The sequence below is a fragment of the Tigriopus californicus genome, chromosome 10 (assembly GCF_007210705.1).
Source record: "Tigriopus californicus strain San Diego chromosome 10, Tcal_SD_v2.1, whole genome shotgun sequence".
NCBI lineage: Eukaryota > Metazoa > Arthropoda > Copepoda > Harpacticoida > Harpacticidae > Tigriopus > Tigriopus californicus.
In genome coordinates, this window is record NC_081449.1 from 13,035,739 (window position 1) to 13,051,842 (window position 16,104).

A 16,104-nucleotide genomic window follows, 5' to 3' on the forward strand; every position below is an offset into this window, starting at 1 on the left:
GCCTCGGACGGGTCCAATCCGTGGATGCATGAATAATGACTTGTCCGTGAAGCCACCACGATTTGAGAACTCTGGTCACATCCCCAGATTTGGTGATTTTGACTAATGGCCTCTAGTCTCTCTTCGATTGTGTCGTGAGGAGGGGGGGGGGACTGTTGACTTTCCCGAATGGGAAAGAAGTGTCTTTCTCCCAAGAGTGCATTTACTCTGAGGGTATCTATTACACACATCATCTTCAGGAGCACAATATATATGAACCCCTTTTTCTCTAGAGTCCCAATCTCAAGTCCATAAAGTTGTGCTCTTTCATTAATATTAGGATTATCTGGGTTCAACTTTCCGTTTTCATTTTCAATGTTTTACCCCCATTCGGTCAAAATGGGAGAAGCACTGAAATGGATCGTCATGCCCTAGATGGACGATCCGAAGGAGGATTGATTCCCTTAGATGCTTTCATGCCAAACCATTCGTGGTTGAAAAGCAAGAGCCACATCTCAAATTACCATCTCTGACAAAAAACACAAAACAGGGTGATGGAAAATAATTTTGAGCAATTTTTTTAGCTTTGGTGCATAACGTCATTTTTCTGACACATTGAAATCAATTGATAAAGAGCGTCAGGGAAAGTCTAAAAGCATGATTGCAAAAAAAACCGTTTGCTCTGGTTGTGAGGCCCCCTTTTGAAAGTTTGCCAAGATGAGCGTGTGTTCGTCAGTGATTTGCTTTCTTTCAAATCCCTGATCTGCGTGATGCTCGCGATTTTCCAATCTCCGAGATAAAATCAAGGAACTTGTGGGGTGTCTAGAGCTCAAGTTGGAGGAGCTACTGGAAACAGATCTACAAAAACATGAGAAAGCCTTCATAGTCTTTTCCAAACTGTTCCAAATTTTTGGCACGTGTTCCTGACACATTAATGTTGATTCCAAATTGCCGGCATTGATCAACTTCGAAATGAACGAATGTCTTCCACCAAGTAGAGAAACAATCTAGACATCCACTTGATTGGCATGAGAAGAAATGTTCCCAGGAAGTTTGTGGAGCAGTACTTAAGTCATGAATGGAGATATGGAACATTGGTTTTCCATTTAACTGCTTTCCTCCCTCCTCGGAGTTGAAACATTGGAATATCTTGAGCAAATCCTAGATGGAACGAGCTTTGAAGGTAGGGTTGGATTCTGCCAATTGAGCGAACAAAGTTCCATTGTCGATACTTGAGTGACATTTTCCTAACGAGGCCTACAAAACAGAGCCTCAGAAAGTCTTTGCCCAAACTTTTCCATTGTTTCGGTGTTTTTTCTTCTCGCCACCCTGAGAAGGAATAAAAGAAGCAAAAACAATGGTGACGCATTGCAGACATATTGAATGTGGATCACTTCAAAATGTTGCCAAACGCTTGAATTGGACCCGGTTTCATGGCAACGAAACTTAATTCTTATGCACGATACGAACTCTCCCATTGGACGATTTGCATCCTTTCCCCCCCTCTCAAAACGGTCAGTTCTGTTTCGAATGTCTCTTTGGGAAAGTTCTTCCTTGCCAAGAGGTCCATGTGGAAGTTCCTCGAGCCTAACTGGAAACGTCTCAACAATCCACTCACTCACCTATCCAAGAGGCAATTTTGCACATTCTAAACGCGTTTTTTTCCAAGCCGAAATATTCTATTGGACGACAGGACGAACTTCTCCCAAGGGAACAATTTTCTCAAGCTCTTCTTTGTAGTCGGAGTTTCAGACACGGTGGACTCTCATGACTTGCTTGAACGGAGCAATAGAACAAGACGAGCAAGAAGAAAAAAGAAGAAGAAGAAGAAAAGTCTGTCCAAAAGTGGTCCAGTTGAGTTGGAACATACAAGGAGATACATCCTGTCTACAATCAGGATAGGTTACCCGTACTAAAACACTTCAATGTTTCTAACGTCATTAGTGACTTCTTGATATACCACTATTTCCTCGTGCTTTGAAAAAAAATATGACGGCTGAGACACCTTAAAGAACTAGATGTTAACCTAACATTTGTTTTTTGGGTCTCAACACCCTTTTCGTCAGATTAGAAAAAAAGAACTTCATGTCTAAGAGAGGAAATCACGTCCAATTTTACAGAGAAAGTTACAACTAATATACGGTGAGCGCAAAATGTTCGTGTCGAAACTTTCTTGCTACTTCTCTTACACGGCAACGGCAATGTTTTGAGCAATCGAGGTTAACTGCAAATTCCAAAGACTTCTCACACTGTGTATAGGTGCAAATAATCATTATTTTTTTCAGCTTTAATACTCTGAGTTACGACACGGAAAAACTTCTGCTTCATTTTAAAAAAAGGAAACAAAACAGTAGAACAAGTTCAATAGTTTTTAAATTGATAATTTGGGTCCCCACTGTCAAACGAAAATGTCAACTGTGTTCAAATGGCTCAATTTCGAACAATTTATGTTGTTTTTGATCTACACCTAAGCACTCGAAAACACAATTTGTAGACAAGAGCATAGGTTAGAAATAAAGTCATATCATGAAAAAAGTGCAAATATATGAATTGAGTTCAAAATATTTAAGAAAAGAGTCATGACTTTGCACGCTAAACATGAATACTACTATGACAAAAATAGCGATTTGGATTTATCCAAAGACGGTTCCTTTTTTTGCTTTGTAAAATATGTATATAGTATGATGTTTACACACACATCTTGTAAATCTTTAAAAATCTTTATTTTTGTTGGATTTTCTTGAAGCTACTTATGGTTTCCAATTTAAATTATCTGAAAAAGTACCGAGCTAAAAGGAAAAGTAAAAATAAAAATTGACAAACACACTGGTTCAGAAATTTATTTTTTCTATTGGGTCAAAAGGTTTAAAATAATTGAACCCTGCGGAACTACTTTACTTGAACTTTTTAAAGTTAATTTTAGCCTTCCGTTTTCAACCATGCTACCTGTTGTCATGGTATCAGTTTTGTCATGACAACTCTGGAGGTAATTGAAATTGTGTTCTGCCAAGATTCTTTTTTTTTGCATTTTTAAGCCTTGGAAACTTAAAGGCTTTATTTTTGCGCCTTGGGGTCACACTTTTTTTGCTTTTTTAATGCCTTTTGATATACAGAATTTCTGATGACCATTCAGAGACATGATTCTCTTTTGTATCTGATTCTCCTCCTCTCGTACTGTCTGAGTGGCACGGTGTTCAAAAAGCCCTATCAAGATTCCAGAGAAATTCCCCTAGACAAATTGGCATTTTTCTACGTACCTCAAAAAGTCATAGGGAACAACTTTGACTTTATTGCTTTATGGAGTTCTAGTCCACAAAAAAACTTACATACCTAAAAGCATTATAAAAACTAAAATTTTAAAAAACCTACTCCATGTGAATTAGGAGCACACTTAGTTAGCTCTTGAATATAATTTACGATATCATCTATTTCACCGCTACTTGGTTATATCAGATTAAGTGGTCCAAATTTCATCGTTTTTAGCCCCAAAATGCCCCGGTTATATGTTAATTCAATTTTCCAAAGAATTAATATCGATTTTCACTATCGCAAAAATGAAAGATTATTTTTTCCATTTCTTGCATAATTTCAAATTAACTTAAAACCTTTTACAACCATATCTAAAACCCTCAAAAAGCAAACTTTGAAAAATTCATTTTAAAAGCATCCAAGGTACATTTAAATGAGTGGTCACTGAAAATTTCACAAATATCAATGAAGCCTTAAAAAAGCTATTTTCAATCAGTTTCAACAAAGTCTTCAAGAAACGACAAAATCTATGACAATGTTTGTTGTATGTATTGTCTTCAGAATTCAAGTGAATGCATAACTAAGTGTACACATGATGGTTGTAAAACACATTTTCAAAGATTACACTTTTAACGAGTTTTAAGTGACATTATATAGCATTTTTTAGCTATTGCGAGACTATACAAGAATAGGAAAAAATAATCTTTCATTTTTACAATAGTGAAAATCGATATTAATTCTCTGGGAAATTGAACTAACATATAACAGGGGCATTTTGGGGCTAAAAACGATGAAATTTGGACCACTAAATCCGATGTAATCAAGTAGCAGTGAAATAGATGATATCATAATTTATATTCAGGAGCTAACTAAATGTGCTCCCAAGTTACATTGGGTAGATTTTGGAAAATTTTAGTTTTTATAATGCTTTTAGGTATGTAAGTCTTTTATGTGGGCTAGAATTTCATAAGCAATAAAACAAAATTGTTCCCCATGATTTTCTGATAGAGAATAGTGCCAAGATGTGCATTGGAATTTCCATCAAAACTTTAAGGGGTAATTTTACAACTTTGGTGGGCAAAGATCTGCTCAACCCAGCAAAAAGCTCCGTTGATGTAAGGAGATGATGTACGTGAAACACAGAAAATTGCCAAGTGAGCAAGTAAGAATACTTTGAATGAAATGTATGCCTTGGTGTCTCTGTAGTGATCCTAAATCATACTAACCGTGATAGAGACCATAGTATTGCTCATAAATGTAATAAACTTGTTTCAGCTCAAGCATGTCCGAGCAGCCGCAACTCGGCCAAACGGGAGATTTCACTTTTTTACTGCTCGCGGTAGGAAAAGAATGCAAATCACTAAACCTTCAAATTCATCCCTCATTGGCATTTTATTTTTTGGCCAGCCCTTTTCATTGGGTGAAGATAGACCGTTTTCTCGGTGCCTCAAATCTCATTGGTTCTCTTCAAGGTTCCAATATTTGCAAACCTTTCCATGTCATGTTTAATAAAAACCCTCTATTGGATTTCAACTATCCCCTTTCAGGTCTTATTATTTTGAAAAAAGGTTCAAAGAGCTCATTTTACATTTTAATTTGCTTGGGTTCCCTCCAATTTCAAAGGCCGCATTGTCTAGAGATTGTCTCATAATTTTAAGGTTGCATAGTTCGGGCTCCCTTTTTGCTTTATGTCATGCTTTTCTCCAAATTTTGGGCTGACCAAAATCTATGCTAATCAAGTACATTGTACCCGTTTCTTCTCCTAGCTAAATAAGAGTGCTAATCATTACACCCTGGGCTGGACAAGAGGGACAAGAGGGAGTTGATTTTCAGCTAAAAACGAACATGCCCTCAATAAAAAATGTTTGCGTGAATGTTCGTGCCCAACATTTATGCAATGAATATTTGATATAAACTGATCTTGGATCTCAATAATGTCAAAGGAATGCGCATGACGCGCAAAACACATTGTAATCAAGACTTCAAAATTGGAAGAACGTGCTGCGGTCATCTCGTCAATTTTCACGGCAACAAATCAGATTCTTGGCACCGAAATTAATGACATTGCTATTCTCTTACTTAGTCTCTAGGTGGAGATAACGTCCCCTGCTTTTTATAGGTGCGGACCTATGGTGCGGACCTATGGTGCGGACCTATGGTGCGGACAAACAAATGCAGAAACGAGAGAATACGATCTAAGAAGCAACGCTTTCTACGAATTTCTACGAGAGTAAGATTAAGAATACTTATCGAATCCTTGTAAGGCTTGTGAAGGAAAAGCAAAACCGAAATGAAGTACGGCAAACATTATAATCAACTCGCACTGTGATGCAACTAAATGTTCAAGAATTGGAAGAGTTAGGACTCTCATGTATAACTCATTGCATAAAATCCGAGATTACACCCCCCCATTATTTATTTAAGGGCTGTAAGTCTAGTGGCAAAATACATTAAGTGACAAGTCAACCAATTTTTTAATGATGCAAGTTGGCGCAGCAGTTTGTCTGCACTTTTGCTCAATTAACCCAGGTCAGTTATTTGTGTTCCATTTCAAACAGCGAATTGATGTTGTTCCGCCAAACCCTACTGCTGATTCGATTTAATGGACCCAAAGTGAGAAAAGAACTACCGCCAAACCCAGATTACCCTTAAATATAATTTGCTTTTCATTTCAAAATGCCACAGTAATTGTGTTATTAAAATTTTGAACCTAAGCAATGATAGTAATGCGGTGACAAAACTACAATACAAACTAATATCTTGAACTTTGCATATAACATATTCTGACAGGTCGTAGTCTACATAGTGCTGGGGAGATTCCTCTGATTTTTTGACTTTTTGCCGGACTCGCCGAGTCCAGCAGAGGACTGGAGTCTTTTATTAGAGTCAAGCAAAAAGACTCGTCTTGCGAAATTTTAAATAAAGAACCAATAATCTTTTATGACGAGTCCGGACTTGAGTCCTTTCTAAAAACACTCAAGTACAGCCAATTTCTCCAAAATTGAGTAAAAGGCTCAAGTGCACTCAGGCTCGAGTCTGGATTCGCCCAGCACAAGGTTGTACCCAAAACGTCAAAGTTGACGGAGCAATGGGGTACACACAAAACGTAGCTTCTGGTGTGCCACAGGGATTATCTCTCGGCTCCTATTACTTATCAATTTCATATCGTATTTAAAGAGGCTGATCCTTCCGTTTTTTAGCTCGTCTTATGTTGATGATAGTTTTTGGTAGAAATTCAAATTGCAAATCGGAAAATAGCAAAAAGGCCCATGATCGGGTTTATACACGGTGCGTACCCCTCAGTGTCACACTTTTGCGTGAAAATATCATAGTTCCAGCGTCAGTTAGAGGATGTGATTGCTTGAGGCGAACATATTGAATAGTAAAATTCCGAATGAGATTCTTGTCATAACTTTTCCCTAATGTATTATTGAATTTCTAATTGAACCCCTGAGGAACTAGGGCGCAATGACATTTTCCCCCTCACAAAGAAAGTGTGACGCACCGTGTATATGGTGACAAAATATGAAAGTGAATGATGGGAAATCAAAGGCCATATTTTCAATCTGAATGGCTTAGGCGCGCAATCCTATTTTGGTGATCGTCAAAACCCGACAAGATTAGTCGACTCTGTAAGAAATCTTGGAATTAATGTTAAGAACAGTGAAAATGCGAAGGGTGTATCCAGACTGAAGTGTGCAAGGCTTTCCAAACATGAGTATGGATACATCAAACTTACATATCTAATGATCTGTTTAGAATGAAACCTTACATAAATCTATAGCTCAGTCCCACCTTGAGTGTGCGTTCCCCATTTGGGCCCCGATGACCGCAGCAGGACTTAATATGACCGAGAAGGTGCAACGGAGCTTCACAAGAAACATAGCTCGCTTAAGTCACCTAAGTGATTGGGAAAGACTTCAGACCCTTGAATTATATTGTGCAACATCCAACGAAGATATCGACGATATCTTATCCTTTTAATATTTATATGTCTCCACAGCCTTTGCCCCAATCCAGGGGTTCAACACTGCCGGAGTGACAGAAGAACCACTATATGTAGATTCCGACATAAAGTGAGATTGCAAAACAATAGGGGATGTCAAGTAAAGGAAATTCAAGGAAAAATGTGGTTCGGCACCCTGATTTTTGGCATTTTGGGGAGAGAGACTTAAGACAAACATCACAGTCAACCCGCACCATTCGCCCATTGAATTTTCACTAATCGAGTGATTTTGAGCGAGTTATGTTACAAAACCCTACTAAATGAGCATGTTTGGTGTTAATCAGTGAAGGCACTATCAAATTGGCTCAATACCACGATGCTAATTGCCTAGACAAGCATGTAAAATGGAAAAAAATGTCAAAATCCAATGCATGCACAGTGCGTTTTGGCTGGGCATGTTGTCCTTGATTTTACTCCATGGAATCTCTACATGGAATAACGTCAGTTGTCCATGAACTTGACATACTTGACTAGCCCTATACGCTGGAAAAGAGTGTTAAGGCTTCTTTCGTGTTATAAAGTGCCCCTATACCCTATGTATCATTCCCAAGCATCAGTTAAAAAGTCGTATAGATTGTTAAGAAATTCTCGGACCTTTCACGTCGTTGTAGAGAATGAAACATCAGATCATTACCAATGATTTGAGATAACTTTTTCATCGTGCAAGGAGGTTGACCCGCCAAAGCAGTCCATGTCAGCCAATAAATGTTCCTTAATTACAACAGTTTAGAGATCTCAAGAGATGTAGTTTATTATTTGTAGCTTCCTTGAGCTACAAAAGTTCTGGTAAAAGAATAAGTAATGCAAGGACGAGAGAGCACAGGTGCAGGATCAACCAATGAAATAGTTTGGTTTATAAAATATTCTTTATGCAGAGTTTGATGTTTCTTTGGGCGACCAATAACAACAAGAAATTGGGTGGGACAAGAGTTTTCCAATGTTTTTAGACTTCGTAACTGTCAAAGACCTGCACACCCCGTATTCCGATCCAAAGAAGGACATTTTCAAATTAGGTGACAATTGCAAATGCCCACTCTATTCAAAATTCCTGTCTCTAATTTGTCGCAGGAAGAGCTAATTAGGTTGTTGTAAGATATTCAGGATTTTTGATGATCAAACATTTTTGATAATCTCCCTGATCAATTTCGCATCATAATCCAGTATTTTTGGACACCCCAATCTGTCAGATGAGTGCTACCATACATTGCGTCTTTGGTGTTGTTTGGGCAAAAGTCTTTTGTGTTGCGTGTGAGAATTTTGATGCTCAAATATCATTTTCCACATCTGAATTATACAATAACAGAAGTTGAAATATGCACAAGAGTATTTACTTCAATATTTCATTATTATGGCAACCACCCATGGAATAACTTAGTTTGTACATCTCTTCTTGTTTGATCATTTGGTAACACTAAATCTGATATCGTGACGTCACAACTTATTGATATCAACAAGACTCTGAGTCGGCCATTGCTAGTGCAAAAACGATTGACACTGGTTCAGGAAATCATTGAAAACGAAAACAATGCAGTAGTCACACTTCCATCTCCTATCGAGGATTGAATGATGAACGATCGATCGATCGATCAAGTAACCAACATAACACCTTTCTCCGGAATCCGGATTCATCTCCTCCCGTCCAGACAATGAAAGTGTCGACCCCAGTAAATCCACCCACCCGGGCCTGTCCTAGGGCTCAGCCCGGCCATGGTCCCGGTCCCTTCTTTTATATCCGTCTGTGAGCAAGACTTGAGTGAGCCAACCCAAAGCTAGATGGATGGATTCCTTGACCTCGTCCAAAGAAGACTAATCTGATTTAAGTTGGATCAGCTCATCAGAGCCAACGGAATCATCGGCCCATACCTGGAGGTGCTTGGCCGGTTATTAGTCAGCCCTCGGCGACACACATGCCCATGATCGGGCCACTACCTACATACACCCTTGAGACCCCAGCCTCCAGACCAGCCAGCCACTTTTGCTGCTCTTTCGTCCATTTCCCCGCCGCCCATTTTAACCATGAAAGCCAGATCAGTCGGATCTCAACGGATCGAGTCCTACCCACTGACATGTCATTACTTTAAAGCTGCCCATGGCCATCACTGTCCCTGTGAAATGCCGTCTGTTCTTTTTGGCGGGTCCTTATTGGTTCTATAAAACTGAACTCTTTTTAGTCAATGCCATATGTAATGTTAACTGCATATAACTATCCAAATTGTCTTTTTCATGGTTAATGATCTTACTATATTTGTGTTAACGTTTCTGACATGACCTTCAAGCTATATATCGTTGTCATATTTCGACCCGTTCTCGGCTATTAAATAGTTTATGATACTCTTGGAGAACTGTTGTCCATTTATTCACGGTTATAATGAGTTGGAAAATTGGTCGGGTTTTCGTTTCCAAAAAATTGATTTATGGTTTATAGTCAAAATGAATTTCGAAAACCTTCCGAAAAGCAATTTTTTATCAGAAGTGATTCATCAGTTGGCTTATGGTATAGTTCATAGAACGGGGCAAAACACGCCTTCAAGTAGTAATCGGTTTCAGCCAACATATGACCGCACAGATTGAAATTGGCAAAATAAAGGACCTTTTTGGAAAGCGAAACATTCTCATCATAATAGTGCCCATCGTTTTATTTTTTTCAAATTTCATTTATCATTTTTCCCTATGTTCATTATACTAATCATCTTGTTTAACGTGCATAACATAAATATTGAATGAAAGACCCATTGAGAAATGATACAATCACTTGCAAGGTCATCTGATTAGAAATCTGAATCAAAAAAATTGTCAAACCGTTTTGATCGGGTAGTTTCACGTGTAGACGGCTCAGAGATGAACTATTTGTCAAATGCCAAACATTTCCGAAATTGTTAGGCAAACTTTGTGACAGAATGTTTCTCGTGTAGACGCACCATAAGATAGTAATTGATTGATTAGGACTTATTTTATGGTCTACGAAACCGCCATGCATGACAATCCTCACCTGTACGTGCATTTATTTGTTTAAATCTGAGGAAGCTTTTATACTCCGTTTCACCTTTCTCAAAAATGCAATACGTAAAACGATAACTTTACCGAGATGAGAGATAGTGGTCGAAAACGGCGAATCCCTCTTTCCCTCTATTTTTTTTATCTCCTACAGGATAACTAAATCAACGGAGCACGAAAACAAAACTCAAGCAACCTCGAAAATCAGCACTCTCTTTCTTTGAGGCACATTACCTGGATCATGGAAGTGTGGTACTATTCGACATTTTCCGTAATGGTTTTTTCACCTTCATTCTTCAGAGTGAAAATTTAGATCAAAACACGACAAATCATGACGGTTGCATGTTTTAGAACTTGAATTCAAGTGAAAAAAACATAGAACAAAATCCAATTTTTGAGAACGAAACAACATATCTCCTGAGAGACGACTCAATCGGGAACCAATCAAAATTAGTCCCATTGCGGATTGTTTTCACCCTTTGATTACTTTGTTGCATTTTTCACAGAACGTTGTCTGAAATGTACAAAGCAAGTTGTTGCCAATTTGTGAATATGAAATCGTAAATGATCATATTACGATTATATCATATTTATTTCATATTATATCATATTTGATCATATTGGCCTTGATGATTTCGACTGTTTTATTCAACAGTGCCCTCAAAACCTTAAACGTTATTTAGTTTTTTTGCAATCTCAATTTACCTCCGAACTTGGTAAGTTAAACAACGTACAATGGAACCCACAACTCTTATAAAAGATTTGCTCAAATGCCAAGGTTTTCTTGGTTAAAATAACACAAGGACCAACGGTGGACAACACGAAATCATTACTAGTAGCTCTGATTTACATATTGATCCACTAAAAACCTGCGCTAAAATCGTTTTTTAAACCTACTTGATAGATGTTGTGCGTATCCTCAGTTACGTATCAATTGAAGTTTTATAAAAAATCCTTGAGTAGACGCTAAGATATTACCCTTCAAATGTATTTTGCATGAAATTTGACCACAAAATGCTCCGGTTTTACGTACCTTTTAACAATTGGCAAGAAATATGCTACGCTTTTTCAATGTCCAAAAAATAGATTAACATATTTTGCTTTTTTGAAGCATTAAGAAAAACCAAAAATACTTTCAATATCTCTGAAAGCATGCTTAAGACAAACATTTCACAATTATGATGTCATTAGGCCGAGGGAAGTGGTTGAGCCTTTTTGGTGTCCATCCTTGAACCATTGATGAGTAAAGAACTTCTTGCAAGAACGGCAAATCCATGTACAACAGACCAGATCGAGGGCAATGAGCTGGGATTACAGGAGTCAGTTAGAGTTATCAATCTCCAGTAGACTAAAGTTGAATTATTCATGGTATGGTGTTAGGTTTTTCAAACGTCGCTGTGGATGAAAATATGATCAAGCAATTCTTGGAGGACGGGGAAGAATTTTCGGAAGGCGCAAAAAGTAGCCCTTAACTTCTTTCCACCCTGAACAGTACATTCGATGTGTGGCTTTTAAACACTATTTTTTATTTTCAACAGAAGGATAAAAACATTTATATTCATCTCATATTTGTTATTTTGATTTTTAACAAATTCCTTTATTTTGATCATATTCATATCTTCCTAAGAATGCATGTCTTGATTGGCATTGATAGGTAACAACTGAAGGTGTATTTTACTTTTTCTTTTGACTATAATGTAATTTTCTTCTATTCAATTGCCTTAGATTCTTACACAATGATGGCATTAAAGAATCTCAAACGGTGAGTTAAATTGTCTCTAAATTTCCAAGAATCGGTCGCGACAGACATTCAAGGATCATAATCAAATTGGCAAGACAATCCCCTTTTCCGGACCTTTCATAGATTTTTCGGCTACCCACAGGTCCATAGGCGTCACTAAAGTCAACCCAAGGTTTTCTAATGGTCCTGATTTTCCCGGGGGATGTATTTATATGGTCACAAATCTCAAAATGTTCCTTTTCAACGAGGCTTCAAGTTGATATTGGACGTTCTTCCTATGGTTCTGAAACTGAGAGTCGAGCTGGAGCAGCTATTTTTAATATCTAAACCCAAAAGAAGTTTAGCTTACTGCCCTACAATTACTATTTCTATTTTCACGGTTTTTTCCCACGAACCAATCTCGAGTTATGGAGCCTCACAGTTGTGGCAGATATAAATGGACAAACCCATAGATATCAATGCTGTAATTCCCTTCTTAAGCAGAATGCTATCATTAAGTTATGCAGACGTTTAGGCAAGCCCTGTTCCTTGGAACGGTCACCTTTACGTCTGGTTTTTGGAATGGCCTCTTACGCGTCTGGTCCCAGTAAAAACAGTGTGATCAGGTCCAGGGGAAGAAACTAATTCTATGACATTTTGACAAAAATATCGAAATTGGCTACTTTTTCCGTGATCCAGGTGTTGTGCAGGTATATTTGAATGAGGTGAAAGTAAAAATGTTCGGATAGATATGTGAACTCTCCGGGAAGAATGGGCACATCGCAGCGAGCCGGTTTTTTGACAACATATGCTGTTCTTTTCACAGAATCATTAAGAGAGATGGTCGGATTACGACCATCCTACACCAGGGTGTAAAATGTTTTCTAAAAATTGGCTGAGTCCTAGAAATTTCAAGGTTTTCTTCCCAAAATAAAAAAAACTGGGATTTTAAAACAAAATTTCGGAAATTTTTGCACAATTTCATCACTCTGTACATACCTTTTGCAATTTTTTCTTTCGTTGTTCTTGTTAATTGATATGACATTGGTAAATGATTTGGCTTGGAGGCTTACCTTTGAATCAGAACTCCATTTCGTTTCTTAGTCATCTTGATTGGCCTTCCATAAAGATGAGAAAAACGTCAATTTCTCGCGATTTAGCATCTGTAATGTGTACTTAATTTCTAAGTTTCTTCATTGCTTTGTTAGCTCCAATTTAACCCTAATCAAGGATTATCGGGAGCTAATCATCTGGTTACCCTGAGCATACCAACATGTCTTCCAGTCAGTGGCTAAAAAACCAACTTGTCGAGCCAAGTGTTTTGGTCGAGCCTTGATACTACTGATGTGCTCTTCTGTGCTTGCTTGCTTTTGATTGGAATTTCATGATGTTTGCGTGTTTGCAAATTTTTGATTGATATTCCAATAACTTCAGAATTTCTAAACTGCCAGGACTTCAAAATGAACTTCTGACGCTATTCCCTTATAATTTTGTGGGTACCAGGTCATTGCCAAATAATTACTTGCATTCAAAAGTTGAGTTTTGAGTCTCATAAACTTATAAAAAGACAAACAATAACAAATGAGCAAATCTCACTTTAACCCATTAAAACGAGCACTGGACATTTCGTTCCCGCGAGCCTTATTTTCAGGGCAATTAAGGGTCAGATATTAAATATTGATGTATTGCTAATTTTCTAACTACATCTCCACCTAAGGAGTAGGAAGCTATTAGGCAAGATCGAGGGATCCCTTAGTGATATACATGATGACAAGTCAGGTATCCCTCAACGCTCCATTTAGGTCCTTTCCTATTTATCTCCACTTCAGACACTTAGTAGTAGTAACGTCAGTGTTTCTTCCTATGCTGTTGATGCAAAATTAGTTTGTGGTAGTAGTAGTAGTAGTGGCATGATATATATTTCAGATCTTCTCAACTATGGAATAGGAGGACTCTAGCTAAAGTAGCTACTATGAGCTCAACAAAATCTTTGTTTTGACAGTCATTGTTAATTGACAATCGCAGATTAGAAAAAAAACAGATGAGACACTGTTAATTTCCATATCTAGAATTGGACATCAGTAGCAATATGTTTTGCAATTGCCTTTACTTCATTTAGTGAGGCGGCATCTCGAAGGTCTGGGAAAGATTCCCATACTTTGGTGATATTTCTAGCCGCTGTGGAGGAGTAAGGCCTCAGCAATCCCTCCGATGCAGCCCTGGTGACTTTGGATATGGGTGTTGGACTGTTATCTAGAGGACCATAACCTCCGTTGCGCAGGTTGGCACATTTCCAGGCAGCTACTGTAGACTGTTGTATAATTACCTGGTTGACGCCCAAGAAGCCAAGTTTTTTCGCTAGGATTGTTGCCTTGACATGGTCAGAACGTCGAACATGAAGTAGCAAACGTGCTGTGTCATTGAGGACCACCTGTGCTGCAGCATCCGGCCCTGAGACAGTTTCTTGACAATCATTCTGGAGTCCACGGGCACATCTTGTGACCCCATGCACATTGCTGCAGCTTACTCCAGATGAGTGCACGAGCAATTTCTTGGAGCAGTTTTCCTCTTGGGATATGTGCGGAGATACGGCGAACTGCACAAAGCCTAGCCTTCAGCGCTCCAACTACGGCCTTTTTGGAGTTGGTAAAGCTGAAAGCTGAGTTTACTGTGGATCCAAGGACGGTCATCGCAGAGCTAGGGCTTATCAAGGTATCTCCAATCTTCATTGGTGGAGCCCAGGATGGAGCCAAGAACTGGGTTTTATCCGGGTTAATGATGAGACCTGCTGCGGCTGCATATGCAATCAAGTTATATCCGTATTGTGACAGGGAATTGACCACCATCTCCATTATGCTGTTTGAAGCCACAGGGGTGACATCATCCGCATATTTGCTCGTAGTGGTGTCTTCATTGTCACAGAATCTAGAGATGGCGGTTGTAACCAGGATGAATAAGAGGGGACCAAGGACTGACCCATGTCGGACGCCGTAAGCCATTAGGACTGGGTCCAAGAGCTCACCATTCCATCTCACCCTCTGCATGTATCCAGTGAGATACGATTGGATGAGGGCAAGAGCAGACGAGACAATCCATTCTCCAAGTATCTCTGTTACAATATCCACATCGATGGTATCAAAGGCAGCCGAAAAGTCGAAAGAGGCTCCAACTGTGAACTTGTTTGCATCTCTTGAGAGTGAAGTTGCATTCGATAGGTTTGCAAGGGCAGTGTCAATACCCCTGTTGCGGCGAAAGCCATGTTGTTGACGGGGTAGGATGGTATTATCTTCTGCATATTCTTCCAGTTGTTCATAAAGTACTCTCTCTGCGACTTTTGAGACTGCTGCAAGGAGGGCCACAGGTCTGTATGATGAGAAGAATTCCTTTGCCTTGCCGGCCTTTAGTAGTGCATGAACCACTGGATTCCAGTTGTTCATGAGTAGTTAGTGGTACAACGGTTGCCATGCTCAAACTGGTTGGTCAAGTTTTGTCGTCAATCACCTTGTAACAAATTTTAGCCAAAGGTAGGGCAGTGGCTGATATGGAAGCCTTCAGCACTCCAATTGGTACATTGTCTGGAGGCAGTTTTGGTCTTGGATTTGGTAGGTTGCTTCGAAGATTTTCCACCCTCGTTTGGAAAAACTTGCTGCAGCCGTGGCAGCTTCTTGGGCACTTGTACATTCTTCAGGTAGGTGTAGACTACCTGCCCTGCCCCAGACTTGACAAATGAAATTATGCTCCAAGGACGTGCGGCACCACCTCTTTCATCTGTTCAAGACTGTCCTGAAGTTTGTCCCGTCGCAAGAGTGGTGTGAATCTGTTTCTTAACATTTTGTACTCTCCTGTCGTTGTCGCAGCTTGACACCTTTCCCTGCACTCGCTTGCCTCCTAGGAGAGCCTTAGAGCAGAATTAGGAGTGGTGAAAGTCTTAAACGGTGCAGACACGTCTAGGGCAGCCTCCATGGCTTCATTGTAGCCCTTCACAGCCTCATCAATTGAGGAGGCGGCCTCCACAGTCTTGATTAGGTGAGGGGTGGAGAGGGTCTGGAGGAGACGTTCCACATCCATGGTCTTAAAGTTTCTCTCTCTCCTAGTGCTTTTCCGTGCAGAAGTCTTGAAATTCTGCCAAGGCAGGAAAATGGTCAGAAATTCTATC